We start from the raw sequence: 14,743 nt of genomic DNA, 5'->3' as shown, positions 1-14,743 counted from the left end.
GGAGAGCGGTGGGTGGGTAGAGAGGTAGGGGGAGAGAGATGGGGGGGAGACAGAGGTGGTTGGGGCAGGGGTGGCTTGTATGAGCGAGGGTGGCGGGGATGAGCGGGTGTTGGCGGGGATGAGCGCGGGGGGGTGGGGGGGGGGGGTGGAGGAAGGTTTGGGCCCCGCGGCAGTGGCGCCTGTTGTTGAGGTCACAGCCGCGGATGGAAACGTTGGACCGGGCGGGCGGACACCCCCCCCCCCCCCCCCATTCCACTACTTACCTGGTGTAGACGCGAGGCATCGCGCTCAATGGCTGAAGCACAAATGGCGGTCTGATCCGGCCCGGGCCCACTGCGCACACGCGGATAGATGGCGTCATTCTGTGCCGCTTCCCCAGCTGCGCAGGCGCGGGCGGGCGCATTTATTTCTCCCCCAGCGGCCGGAGCCAGAATTGCGGGCGATTTTCCCACAAAGTGGAAACGCTGATTGTGCTCCGATTTTTAAAAAAAATTCTGGGGATTTTTTTCTTACTCTGGCGGGAAAAAAGGGGGTGCAGTCGCACCCCCCGGACCCCCCCTACGGACGGCCATGAGGTGTGGACTTTTTTCCCCTCATCCCTGAGCATTCCCTCTTCATGGGTGGGAGGGAAGGGGGGAGGGTGTGAGGGAAGTGGGGTGTGTGATAGGGTGGGTGTGCGGTGGGAGGGGTGTGTGTGGATGGAGAGGTGTAGGAAGGGAGGAGAGGGTGGTGTGGGGAGAGGGGTGTGGAGGAGGAGGGGGCTTGTGGGGAGAGGCGGGGGGGGGGAGGGGGTTTCTGCGTGGGGTGGTGGTTGTGTGGATGGGGGTTGTGTGGGAGGGGTGCGGGTATGTGCGTGTGGGTTGTGTGGGGGGGCGGGTTTGTGGGCAGTGTGGTGTGTGGGTGGAGGGTGTGTGGCGGGGTGGGTGTGTATGCGTGGGGCTTGAGTGGGGGGGAGGGGTGTGTAGTGGGGGGCGAGGTGTGTGTGAGTGGGGGGGGGAGTGAGCTCGGAGAATACATGGGGCAGAGCCATGGAGGAGAGGGGGCATCGTGGGGGAGTAGCCAGGAAGGGGAACCAGAGGGGTAGTGGCTAGAACTGGCGATGCGATGGCGACTCACAGCGGGCGCTGGTCGCTGGTCATTCTCCTTCGCCGGTATCAGAGTCTCCGCTTTCCGTTTGGCAACATCGGTGACATTTCCAACGCTGGGCTGGGCTGTGCTGGGTACCCGACGCTGGGCTGGGCTGGGTACCCGACGCTGGGCTGGCCTACGCTGGGCTGGGCTGGATCGTGTCGGATTTCTGAGGCAGGGCTGGGCTGCTACTTGGGGCTGGGCTGCTGCTTGGGGCTGGGCTGCTGCTTGGGGCTGGGCTGCTGCTTGGGGCTGGGCTGCTTCGGTCCCTCCCATTGGAAACCTCCGCCGGCCATCTTCAGCTCCAGTAAAGACGCGACGCCGCAGGAACAGGGCGAACGTCCCGGAGAGTGACAGGGGAAGAGACTAATCCGCACGGCGCTGACTGGCGGGAGAAGAGATTGATCTGCGCACGCGCTGTTTTAAAGATTTTTAAACCTCGCTAACTTTTACGACATTCAACGGATCAGAATGGAAAATGGTGCATTCACAGCATAGGAGGCCGGCAAGTCAACTGGCAAAAATTCGGAGAGCGATCGCGAACCATTTTTGGTTTGAATAAACAGATTTTTTTTTGTGTTGTAATTCTATACATTTGGGTTTATTATATACTTCTTATGAAAGAGGGATATCGAAAAATATAATTTGTTTTTCAAATTAAAAAAAACAATAAAAAAACAAGGCTCGAAGTCCTGAGAGCAACCCATCGTTTGGAGTTTAGTTGGAGTTGTTGTGTTCAATAGCCTGATGGGTGTTGGGGAGACCATCAACACTTCCCAGGATGGAAATATCAAATAGTAGAGAACATAGATATAAGGGCCAGAGGGGCAAAGCTTAAAGGAGATGTGCAGTGCAGGTTTTTAAATACAGATTTCGGAGAGTTCCTGGAACACACTGCCAGAGTTAGTGGAGGATGCAGATATAATAGTGGCATTTAAGAGACATGTTTAGATCGGCAAATTAATATACATATACATGTACAAAAAATATTATGTGCAGACAGATAAGAGTTGGTCTTGGCATTATGTTCAGCTTCGTTATTTTAGCTACAAAAATCATATGAAGGAACCATTAATTTAAGTTTAATATCGGAATGAGAGATTGCAACCTTCACATGGTCTACCCTGTTTCGACTAATGCAATCAACCCGATGTGCCCAAACAAATAGATCAAATAGAACAAGTTGCTCTATGACTTCAGAATTAAGGGACAGAAGTTTAGGGGTAACATGAGGGGTAACTTCTTTACTCAGAGAGTGGTAGCGGTGTGGAATGAGCTTCCAGTGGAAGTGGTGGCGGCAGGTTCGTTGGTATCATTTAAGAATAAATTGGATAGGCATATGGATGAGAAGGGAATGGAGGGTTATGGTATGAGTGCAGGCAGGTGGGACTAAGGGAAAAATTGTTCGGCGCGGACTTGTAGGGCCGAGATTGCCTGTTTCCGTGCTGTAATTGTTATATGGTTATATGGTTATAAGTTGACCTACAACTTTAGGGTGAGCACGCCATACGCAAGAAGAAGAAAAAGAAGAATTTTAATACCAATTTCTCTCTACTTCTGTCTCTCTAGATGTGAACCATTTTCATCCAAGGACTGTAATTGGTAAATAAGCATAATTAAACTGTTCACAATTTATACATCACTGGTTACTTGTTGCCTATTGACAACCACATGTGCATAGCAATAGTGAATTAGTCAATAATCATCAAAGAAAACTTTCAATAGTCAATTAGTCAATAACCATCATGGAAAAATGTCAAGAGGATTTGGTTTGAATAAATAAAATATTTTTTTGTGTTGTAATTCTATACATTTGGGTATAACCATATAACAATTACAGTTCGTTATATATATTATGAAAGAGGGATATAGAAAAACAAAATTTGTTTTTGATGAAATTTTTCTAGAGAGGGAGTGTTAGAGAGGGAAGCAAAAGGGGTGGAGGAGAGAAGAGGGGGAAGATGGGAGGGGAGGGTCAGGGGAGGAGAGGAGAGGGTAGAGGAGAGGTGACCAGGTCAGGTGGGGAGGGAGGGGAGGAGAGATGAGGGGAGGAGTGGAGAGGAGGGGTGAATGGAGGAGAGGAGAGAGAAGAGGGGAGATGGGAGGGGAGGGTGGAGAGGGGAGAAGAGAGATGGGAGGGGATGAGAAGAGAGTAGAAGAGAGGAGAGGGGAGGGGAGAGGGAGAGGATGTGTGGCGAGGAGGGGGATAGTGGAGAGGAGAGGGGAAGAGGGGAGGGGAGAGGAGAGGAGAGAAGAGAGGAAAGTAAAGGAGAGCAGGAGCGAGAAAAATGGAGGGGAAGTGCGGGAGGTGAAGGGAGGATAGGGGAGAGAAGGGGGAGAGAAGGGAAGGGAGGGGGAGAGGGGAAAGAGTAGAGGCGTGGAGAGTATAGGAAAGGAGAGGAGAGGAGGGGATGAGAGGAGAGGAGGGGAAGGGAGGAGGAGAGGAGTGTGGAGAGGAATGGGGAGTGGAGAAGAGGAGAAAGGATGGGATGAGAAGAGAGGGGAGGAGAGGAGAGGAGAACGGAGAGGGAGGAGAGCGGAGGGGAGGAGAGGTGAAGAGAGAAGATGGGAGAGGAGAGGGGAGGGTAGGAGAGGAGAGGAGACAGAGGAGAGGAGAGGAGAGCAGTAGAGGGGAGAATAGGGGGAGGAGGAGAGAGGAGGAAGGGAAGGGGAGCAGAGGAAAGGAGCAGAAATGTGTTGGGAAGGGATATTTTAAAATAAGGATCACAAAAACTTGGGGGGGGCTGTCCCCCAACTCTCAAAACATGGGGGGACGTGTCCCCTCTGCCCCTTCCCCCCTGGTTTTCCACCCCTGCAGGGGAGAGAGGGGGGGGGGGTTGGAGAGGAGGGGATTACAGGGGAGGGGAGGAGAGGTCAGAGGAGATTGGAGGAGAGAGGAGTGGAGAGGAGAGGATACAATCTCTCACTTGCACCGTTTTACAATTATCTTTGGTGCTGCATTGGTGGGGAGGGGAGAGGGAGGGAGAGGGAGGGGAGGAAAGGTGAGGAGAGAAGTGGAGAGGAGGGGATGAAATGGGTGATGAGAGGAGAGGAGGCAAGAGTTCGGAGGGGGCAAGAGGAGATGATAGGAGGGGAGGGGAGGGAAGGAGATGATAGTAGAGGAGAGGAGAGGAAAGTAGTGGAGCTGAGATGAGCGGAGAGGGGTGGAGAGGGGAGGGGAGTTGAGGAGAGGAGAGGGGAGGTTAAGAGAGGAGACCGGACAACTGGTGGGTAAAGGGAAATAGGGAAAAGTACAGCAGAAGAGGGAACAGGAGGGGATTGAAGGGTAGTGAAGATGGGGGGTAAAGGAGAGGAGTGAGGACTGGAGGAGAGGAGGGGCGAAGGGGTAAGAGAGGGGATGAGGTGCGAGGAGAGGATATGGAAGGAGAGGGGAGGTAGGGGAGAGGTGAGGGGAGGAGGAGATGAGAGGAGTATATGCGGGTAGAGGAGAGGTTAGGGAAGGACAGAAGAGGATAGGAGATGAGGGGAGGAGAGGTGAGGAAGGGAGGGGGAGGGGAGGTGGGTTTGAGAGAAGATGGTAGATGGGAGGCGAGGAGAGGAGAGAAGAGGGCAGAGTAGGGGAGAGGAGAGGAGGAGGGAGAAGAGCTGAGGGGAGTGGTGAGAGGAGAGGGGATGAAGGGAGGGGTGAAGAGGGCAGGAGACAATCTCTCTACCAATGATCTTTGGTGCTGGATATGAGGGGAGGGGAGGGGAGCGGGGAAAAGAGGTGGAGGGAGGAGGGGAGAGGAGAGGGGGAGGGAAGGGAGAGGAGAGGAGAGGAGGAGAGGGAGAGAGAGGAGAGGAGAGGAGAGCCAGGAGAGGAGAGGAGGAGAGGAGAGAGGCGAGGAGAGGAGAGGAGAGAGAGAGGAGAGGAGAGGAGGGAGGGGAGGGGGAGGGGAGGAGAGGGGAGGGAGGGGAGGAGAGAGGAGGAGGAGAGGAGAAGAGAGGAGCGGAGTGGAGGAGGAGAGGAGATGGGAGGAGAGGAGAAGAGAGGAGAGGAGAGGATGAGATGAGATGGGAGGAGAGGAGAGGAGAGGACGAGGAGAGGAGAGGGAAGGAGAGGGGAGGGGAGGAGAGAGGAGAGGAGGAAAGGGGAGGAGAGAGGAGAGGGGAGAAGAGAGGAGGAGAGAGGAGGGGAGGGGAGGGGAGGGGAGGGGAGGGGAGGGGAGGAGATGAGAGGAGAGGAGAGGAGAGGAGAGGAGAGGAGAGGAGAGGAGAGGAGAGGAGAGGAGAGGAGAGGAGAGGAGAGGAGAGGGGAGAGGAAAGGAGCGAAGAGGAGAGGGGAGGAGAGGAGAGGGGAGGGGAGGAGAGGAGAGGAGAGAAGAGGAGAGGAGAGGAGAGGAGAGCGGAGGAGAGGAGAGGGGAGGAGAGGAGGGAGGGGAGGGGAGGGGAGGGGAGGGGAGGGGAGGGGAGGGGAGGGGAGGGGAGGGGAGGGGAGGGGAGGGGAGGAGAGGAGAGGGGAGGAAAGGAGGGGAGGGGAGAGGAGGGGAGGGGAGGGGAGAGGAGGGGAGGGGAGAGGGGAGGGGAGGAGAGGAGGGGAGAGGAGAGGAGGGGAGAGGAGAGGAGAGGAGAGGAGAGGAGAGGAGAGGAGAGGAGAGGAGAGGAGAGGAGAGGAGAGGAGAGGAGAGGAGAGGAGAGGAGAGGAGAGGAGAGGAGAGAGAGGAGAAAAGGAGGAGAAGAATGGTGAAGGGGAGAGGAGAGAGAGATGGAGGGGAGTGGGATATGGGGGGGGTAGAGAGGAGGGGAGGAGAGGAGAGGAAATGAGGGGGGAGTGTGGAGAGGAGAGGGGAGGAGGAGAGAGGAGAGGCGACAATCTCTCACCTAGTCAATATTGCAATTATCTGGTGCTGGATTTGAGGGGGGGAGAGGGAGGGGAGGATGAGTGGAGAGGGAAGGAGTGGAGAGGGGAGGAGTGGAGAGGGGAGGAGAAGAGGGGGGGAGTGGAGAGGGGATGTTATGTATTCGCGCTGGAAAGGGCCATAAATAAGACTCGGAACACATAGGTACAACATGCTTGTTGTAGTGTGATCGCCATCTTGAGTCTCTCCGTGTACAATCGCGCGAGTCATTCAAACATGCGAATCACATTCTCATACACAACACTCCACCCCCTTTAACTTGGAGGCAGGTAACACAATTTCACCTTCACGGTATATGATCTTTTACACAATTATAATTGAATAATACACAGTTCTCCAAGTCGTATTATGAAAGTCATCTTACAGTTAGATCTTACAGTTAGATCATGCATGAAGTAAACTTGGCATTTATGATTTTTTCATGATATTCCACCCATCTTCCTTAAACATGGTGCGGCAAACCAAATAAATGACACATTGCTTTATGTGTTTTCACTTATAAAGCACAGAATCCTCATTTTAGGTGTTCTTTTAGTTCTATTAGACATGCGTCTCTCTGTCTGTGTTGGAATTTGCATGTGACCTGAGATATCAGGCTCTGGTTGTGATGTTGTGTTATCACTATGGGCTAGAGGTTCGTCACTTTCTCAAGTTCTTTCAGAATCTACACCACCGGTTGGAGTAGACAGAACTATCATTGGCTCCTCGCTTGGTTGAACCACTTCTCTTTGCTGGAAGTTGTTGTGCTCGTCACCTTTTGGCAAATATGCTCTCATTTGATCTACATGACGACGCACAACTCTTCCCTCCCTCAACTTTACATTGTACATGACTTCACGGATGACTTCTGCTATCATTCCGTAAAGCCAAGTAGGACCTTCTTGACCATGACATGATCATTCACCTCAAAGGCTCATTCCTTGCTTCCTTGAACTGCTGCCTGTTTCATTGAAGCTTGCTTCCTTCGGACAGATTTGCTGAGATTGGGTCTCAGACTGTCTAGTTTATTGCGGATCTTTCATCTGAACATCAGTTCACTGCGTGACTTTCCAGCCGTTTCTTGAGGCGTGACTTTGTACGTCAACAACAACTTCTGGAGCTTTAGTTCCAGGTCTGATCCTTTTCCTTTCTTCACATCTGCTTTCACCGTCTGTACACCTCTTTCAGCTAGTCCGTTGCTGGACGGGTGTTTGGGTGATGTTTGAATGTGGCAGATGTTGTTGCTGCTGCTGAGGAACCTGGCAAATTCCTCATACACAAACTGTGTACCGTTGTCTGTGACCACTGTAACCCAGGAGATGCAAACAACCGTCTCAGGGTAATAAGGGTAATCACGGGTCCTGCTGCTGTTGTGTGTCTCACCCGCATGGCTTCAATCCATTTGCTGTGATCATCGACCACAATCAGCAAATTCTCCTCGTCGAGGCTGGCAGTCACAATGAATCCTATTCCACGGTCTCTCAGGAAACTCTCGTGGATGGATCTGAGCTGCAATGTTGACTCTGCTGAAAGCTTGGACAATTTCTCACCTGTTGTTCCAACTCTTTGTTGATTCCTGGCCCCCATACGTATGATCTTGCCAATGCCTTAATTTTCACAATGCCAGGGTGTGTGCTATGCAGTTCTTCAAGGATTCTAGTCCTCATCTCCAGATTATCTGGAATGACCACTCGTGATCCCCACAGGATTATGTCATCCTCCACTGACAGCTCTTCTTTCTTGCTGGCAAAGGGCTTTACTTCTTCTGGAAGAATCCTTGCTCTTGGCCATCCTTCCACGATGTGGTTCTTCACTTTGGAAAGAACTCTGTCCTTCTTGGTGGCTCTCTTCACTTCCTGTGCATCAACAGGGCGTGTGTCCAGATCGGTGAGCAAGTTGAAGTGTGCCTCTGGTGCTTCATCGAGCTCCGCGAGCTCAGGATGATTCCATGAAGACTCTTCTTCGTGGATCGGAAAGCGCGACAACGCATTTGCATTCTGGTGTTGCCTTCTTGCCTTCTCGATGGACTATCTTGTAACTGTAGGCAGACAGTGTTATATGGTATCTTGCTACGTGAGCAGAGGCCATTGGGCTGGCAGGCTTGTGGTCTCCAAAGAATCCCATCAGAGGTTTGTGATCAGTCACAATGGTGAAAGACCTCCCTTGTAGCTGCCTGTGGAACTTCTTCCGTCCAAAGTTATGGATGAACCCCCCTTTTCATATTATGCGTCGTTCACTTTGCTGGGCTTGAGAGTGAGTGAAGCAAAAGCTATCGGATGTTCTTGTCCATCTGAATCCACATGGCTTATCACAACACCTAAGCCATAGGGGCTTGCATCAGTTTGGAGCAAGATTGTTTTGGCTGGATCGTAATGCATCAGCACACTATCACTCTGAAGAAGACACTTGGATCTCTGGAATGCCTGCTCTTGTTCCTTTCCCCATGTGAACTTGGGATCAGGCTTGCTGCTTCTCCTCCCACTCTTTGAATCTGCTGATCTGTACTCATCATTCAGCATTAGAATCAACGGTGCAATCTCCTGTGACAGGTTGGGAATAAACTTCCTGTAATACCCAAGTAAGCTGAGGTGTGCCTGGAGTTGGCTTTGGTTCACAGGCCACTTTGCTTCCCCCACCGCTTCAACTTTGTCTTGAAGAGGATGAAGACCATTCTTGTTCAGTCGATGTCTGAGATATTCGACTGACTTACATCAGTGCACACTTCTCTTTCTTCAGACGTAACCCGCTGGTCTCAAGTCTTCACAGGATCACTTCCAGGTTCCTGAGGTGCTCTTCGTCAGTCCTTCCGCTGATGATGATATCATCCAGATACGGCTTGCACATGGGAATATCCGCTAGCAGGCTCCCCGTTGTTCTCTGGAGCATGGCTGGTGCGCTGGATATCCCAAAGTGTAACCTGGTATACTCGAAGAGACCTTTGTGTGTATTGATTGTGCTCAACTTCCGAGCATCAGTGTCTAACTCTATCTGATGATAGGCATGGGAGAGGTCTAGTTTAGAGAACTTTGCTCCTCATTCTAGTTCCTGCAGGAGATCCTCCAACGTTGGAAGTGGATACTGTTCCACTTTCAGCAACTTATTTGCTGTGAGCTTGTAATTGCCACATATTCTCATGCTCCCATCCGGTTTCGTAACATCTATGATCGGCCATGCGAAATATGTTGTTTTCACCAGCTTGCTAATGCCATCCTGCAACAAGTCATCCAATCTGCTTTCTAGCAGCATATGAAACATGGGCTGCCTTGTAAAACTTTGCCCCACTGTTTTCATCTTGTGGATACACTTTGGCTTGGTATCCCTTCAGTACTCCATGGGTGCCGTTATCAAACAGCTTGGCGTGCTTGTAGAGTATTGAGCTCATGGCATTTTGCACTACTGGGTGGGCTTAGGCTTGAATCCGTCGTGTTCTGGCTCGCCATATTTTTTTTATTTTTAATATATTTTTTTATTAAAGGTAATCAATTACAATGCTTCAAACAACTTTATATCAAATTAATTCAATTTGCATTAAGTAAAACACTAGTAATACTTATCTACTATTTTTTTAGAAATAATGATAGAGAAAGAATAGAACAGTTATAAATCATTAAGAGAGTGATTAAATAATAATTTGATTATATATAAGAAATAAAAGAGAAACGAAAAAAAAAAAAAAAAAAAAAAAAATTTTTAGTAACCACAATATGTATTATTAATAACACTACTACAAGTGATAGTATCAATAAAGACATATATGTAATTCCAATATAAAAATGAATTATTCTCACCAAATCCCGCAGGGTGCACGCCGAGCTGTGTTGCCAAGAACAGCTACTTCTCTAAATACTGTATATATGGAGACCATATCTGTTCAAAAGAATTATACTTGTCCAATAGGACAAATCTAATTCTTTCCAGATGTAACGTCTCCATCATCTCTGTTGCCCACATTTTGGTTGTGGGGGATAATGTTCCCTTCCAAAATTTCAATATGATTTTTTTTCCAATTATCAAACAGTAATCAAAGAAATTTCTTTGATTTACTGTAAGTGATAGATGTAAATCCGGAATTCCAAATATTATTAGCTTTGGGTTAGGGTCCAATTTAACTTTGATGACTTCAGAAATAACTTTAAAAATTTCTGTCCAGTAATAATTCAATTTAGGACATGTAACGAAACTATGTATTAAATTTGCCTCTGCTTTCTTGCACTTATCACAAATAGCGGAGAGATTCGGAAAAATACTATTTAATTTAGTTTTCGAATAATGTAACCTATATAATACTTTAAATTGTATCAGTATATGTCTGGCGTTTAATGAACACGGTGTATTCGTTGTAGACTTTCTTCCCAGTTTTCTTTTGTTATAGCCAATCCCATTTCATTTTCCCATGCTTGACGATATACTTCCGTTATTGGATTCTCCTTATCCAAAATGATGTTATATATATAGGCTATTAATTTTTCTGTATTTGGATATAAATTAAACAGTTCGTCTAACAATCCTGCTTCTTTATTTTTATAATCTTGTGTATTGGATTTAATATAATCTCTAATTTGTAAATACCTAAACAAATGTTGTGGAGACAATCCATAAATATCTTGTAACTCCTGGAATAAAAGAAATTTTCCTTTTCTATACAGGTGTTCTATCCTTGTAATTCCTAAATCATCCCATTGTTTAAACCCCCCATCTAATATAGCAGGTTTTAAACGATGGATTATTCATAATTGGTAATCTAAATGAGAGATTATCCAAGTGTAGAGTCTTAACTATTTGTTTCCAAATACGTCTATTATTATATATTATTAGGTTGTCTTTATAATATTTTTTTTGTACTTCCGTTGGTGCAAAAATTATCGAACCTACATTGAAAGGTAGACAGTCCTCCTTTTCTATATTTAACCATGTCGGTTCATGATCCATATTTACCCACCAGAAATTCATATTCTTAATCTGAACAGCCCAAAAATAATATAAAAAGTTTGGAAGTGCTAATCCTCCATTTATCTTAGCTTTGCATAGATGTTTTTTATTTATTCTGTGATTTTTATAATCCCAATAAAGCTATTGACAATATTATCAATTTAAAAAAAAAAGTTTTCGGAAGAAAAAAAGGAATAGCCTGAAACAAATATAACAACTGCGGTAGAAATACCATCTTTATGGCACTATTCTACCAATCATGGATATAGGAAGTGTTTTCCAATATAAAATATTTTTTCTAAGTTTATCTAATAGTTGAGGATAGTTGGATTTATTAATGAGTTATGAGTTTTAGTTACGTTAATCCCCTAAATATTTAAGTTTGTCTGTAACTACTTTTAATGGGTATTGTTGTAATGTATTTAGATTATTCCTGTTATTGGCATAATCTCGCTTTTATCCCAATTAATCCTATACCCAGAAAATGCACCAAACTTAGTTATAATGTTTAGCAGGTTGGGAATACTAATTTCCGGTTTTGTAATATAAATCAAAACATCATCTGCATATAAAGAAATTTTATTCATTGTTGTATCAGTATTATAGCCATATATTTCAGGTTCAGATCTAATTTTTTCCGCCAATGGTTCTATCACCAATGCGAACAATAAGGGTGATAACGGACATCCCTGTCTGCATCCCCTAGAGAGTTTGAATTTGGCTGATAAAATTTGGTTAGTCAAAATTCTTGCCATAGGATTCGAGTATAAAATTCTTACCCATTTACAAATCTATCCCCCAATTGAAACTTTTCCATTATATTAAATAAATACATCCATTCCACCTGATCAAACGCTTTTTCTGCATCTAGTGATATAACCGCTAGTTCCGTATCTCGTATTCTTTTTGAATATATAATATTAAACAAACGTCTGAGATTATGGGATGAGTAACGTTTTGGGATAAAACCTGTTTGATCATAATGTATTAATTTAGAGATCACTAAACTTAATCTCCTAGATAAGACCTTAGTTAATATTTTTTTGGTCTGTATTTAAAAGGGCAATCGCTCTATATGATCCAGGATCTTCCAAATCCTTATCTACTTTAGGGATGAGTGTAATTGTGGATTCATTTAAAGATTCTGGTAATTTTCCTTGGTCATATGCATATCTATACATTATTTGTAATCTTGGGGAAATCAGATCTTGAAATTTTTTATAAAATTCTGCACTCAGGCCATCTGGGCCCGCTGCTTTTCCGTTCTTTAGCGAATAATTGATTCTATAATATCTTTTACTGTTATTTCAGCATTTAACAATTCTCTACCTTCCTGATCTAAGCTATTGATTTGACATTCTTGTAAAAATATTTCCATACTATCTGTTTGTCCTGTTAGTTTTGACGAATAAAGATTTTTATAATATTGTAAAAATCTATCATTAATATCTTTTGGAGTAATTAATATATTTCCATACTCAGATCTAATTCCGTGTATCATCTTCTCATCTTCTAATTTTCTAAGCTGTCGTGCTAGTAATTTTTGTGGCTTATCTCCAAATTCAAAATACACTTGCTTAGTTTGTTGAAAAAGTTTAATCACTTGATTAGAATATATTTTATTTAATCTATATTTTACTGATGCAATTTTATTACTTAACTCTTTGGAAGGCTGTTTTATATTTTCATTATCTAGACGTTTTATCTCATTTTCTAAATTTTGTTCTATTTTTCGATTTTCTTTATTGAGATGTGCTTGTGCGGATATTATTGCGCCACGCATGAATGCCTTAAATGTGTCCCAAAATAGTGATGGAGAAGTTTCAGGATTATCATTAGTTTCAAAAATAATTAATCTGATCCATCACATATTTACAACAGTCATTGTCCTTTAATATCTGAGGGTTTAAATCTCCAGGTAGTAGTTTTATTAGATATATCTTTTAATTTTATCTTAAATGTTAATGGCGCATGATCCGAGATGATAATATTATGATATTTTGCATCATACGTAAAAGGAAGTAATTTAGAATCTATTAAAAAATAATCTATCCTCGAATAGGTTCCATGTACGGGCGAGAAAAAAGAATATTCTCGTCCGGATGGATTATCTAACCTCCAGATGTCTTTAATATTAGATGTATTGATAAAAGCATTTATGAATTTACTTGATTTCGAGGCAGCTTTCCTTTTTGCAGCTGATCTATCTAGATAATTATCTAAAGTACAATTTAAATCACCTCCAATTATTAAATTGTGTTGAGTGGATATAGGAATATTATTAAATATTTTCTTAAAAAATAATGGATTATCAAAATTAGGGTCATATATATTCATTAAAATTACCTTTTTTGAATATAATTCCCCTGTAATTATTACATATCTGCCTTCTTTATCCTCTATAATAGAACTTTGTATGAAAGGTATACCTTTGCGAATAATTATTGCAACTCCTCTAGATTTATGAATAAATGTAGAATGATACACCTTAGAATCCATTTAGCTGTTAATCTATGTTGAGCATCTTTTTTAAGATGAGTCTCTTGAAGGAAAATGACATCTGTCTTCAATCTGTTCAACTGAGCTAACACCTTTCCCCTTTTAATTGGTTCATTAATTCCTTTTACATTCCAACTGCAGAAGGTTACTCCATCACCCCCAGTCTTCACCTTTATATCATGCATTTTACTATTAGGGCGGCTTTTTTTGGAGTAGCCTTCTTGACTCACCCAGCTCCCCGTTGCACCCGGACATCAATCCAATGAGAATTTCTTTCCACCTTAATCCACATCTATGTCTTCTTAAACTAAATACACAATATCCTTCACATCTACATTCAAATAATATATAATATAAGATCAATAAAAAACAAAAACAATAAGAAATATCAATAATAAAAAAAAGTAAAGGGTGTTAATAGGGTGCTCAGAAAAAAAGAAACTACACTTGTATAGTGTGTAGTATGTGAAGGTGAAAGCCACACTAACGTGGCCATTAATCTAAAGACTTCCGTTTTTTTAATAAAAAAAAGATGTGATTTATACCAGCTCCTATCTCAAATGCTATATATATTGGGGTGGGGTACTAACTTTATATACTTAGTACTTAGTAATTATTTCTATTATTCATATTACTATTTGCTAATTACTAATATCAATTGTATTTAATACTATAATATGTAATACTATTATCATGGAATAATTAAATATTTTCTAATAATTAATACAGAACTACTACTAAATGCCCATTATTCCACTTCCTTCTAAGTGAGTATTTCATAACCACAGGTCGATGATAAAAGTTCAGTCCTCTCCTTCTCCCTCGGGTTCTTCCTCCGCATCTTCTCTCTCTTCATCTTCTGGCTTTCTGCTGTATGCCTCGGGCGAATTTCAATGCTTCAGTATGCTTAACGAAACGATATTCCTTGTCATCATAAGTTACTCTCAGTATTGCTGGGTACATCAAGCCATATCTCAGATTCTTAGTATTCTGTACATTCCTCAGGATACCTTTTGTTTCTTTAAATAGTGCTCTTTTTCTTGGCCACTTCTGCTGGGAAGTCTCTAAAAATACTGATGTTGTCTCCCTCGTATTTCAGGTTTCTCTTTTTTATTATTATCTCATCATTTCTTCGAAGACATGGTCAAAGGCCACTTTTACAATCATTTGTCTGGGCGATTGAACCTATCCCAGGGGCCCGTCTTAGAGCCCTATGTGCACGGCCTCAACAGGGGTTCATGATCCAAATTCAAAATATCCATTAAAAGTTTTTGCAACAAATTTTCGAGGATCTTGACTCCCCCTCACGACCTTCGCTCAGACCAACTATACGCAAATTTTTGACAGCA

The sequence above is a fragment of the Amblyraja radiata genome, chromosome 40 (assembly GCF_010909765.2).
Source record: "Amblyraja radiata isolate CabotCenter1 chromosome 40, sAmbRad1.1.pri, whole genome shotgun sequence".
Classification (NCBI taxonomy): domain Eukaryota; kingdom Metazoa; phylum Chordata; class Chondrichthyes; order Rajiformes; family Rajidae; genus Amblyraja; species Amblyraja radiata.
This window is presented reverse-complemented; position numbering follows the sequence as displayed.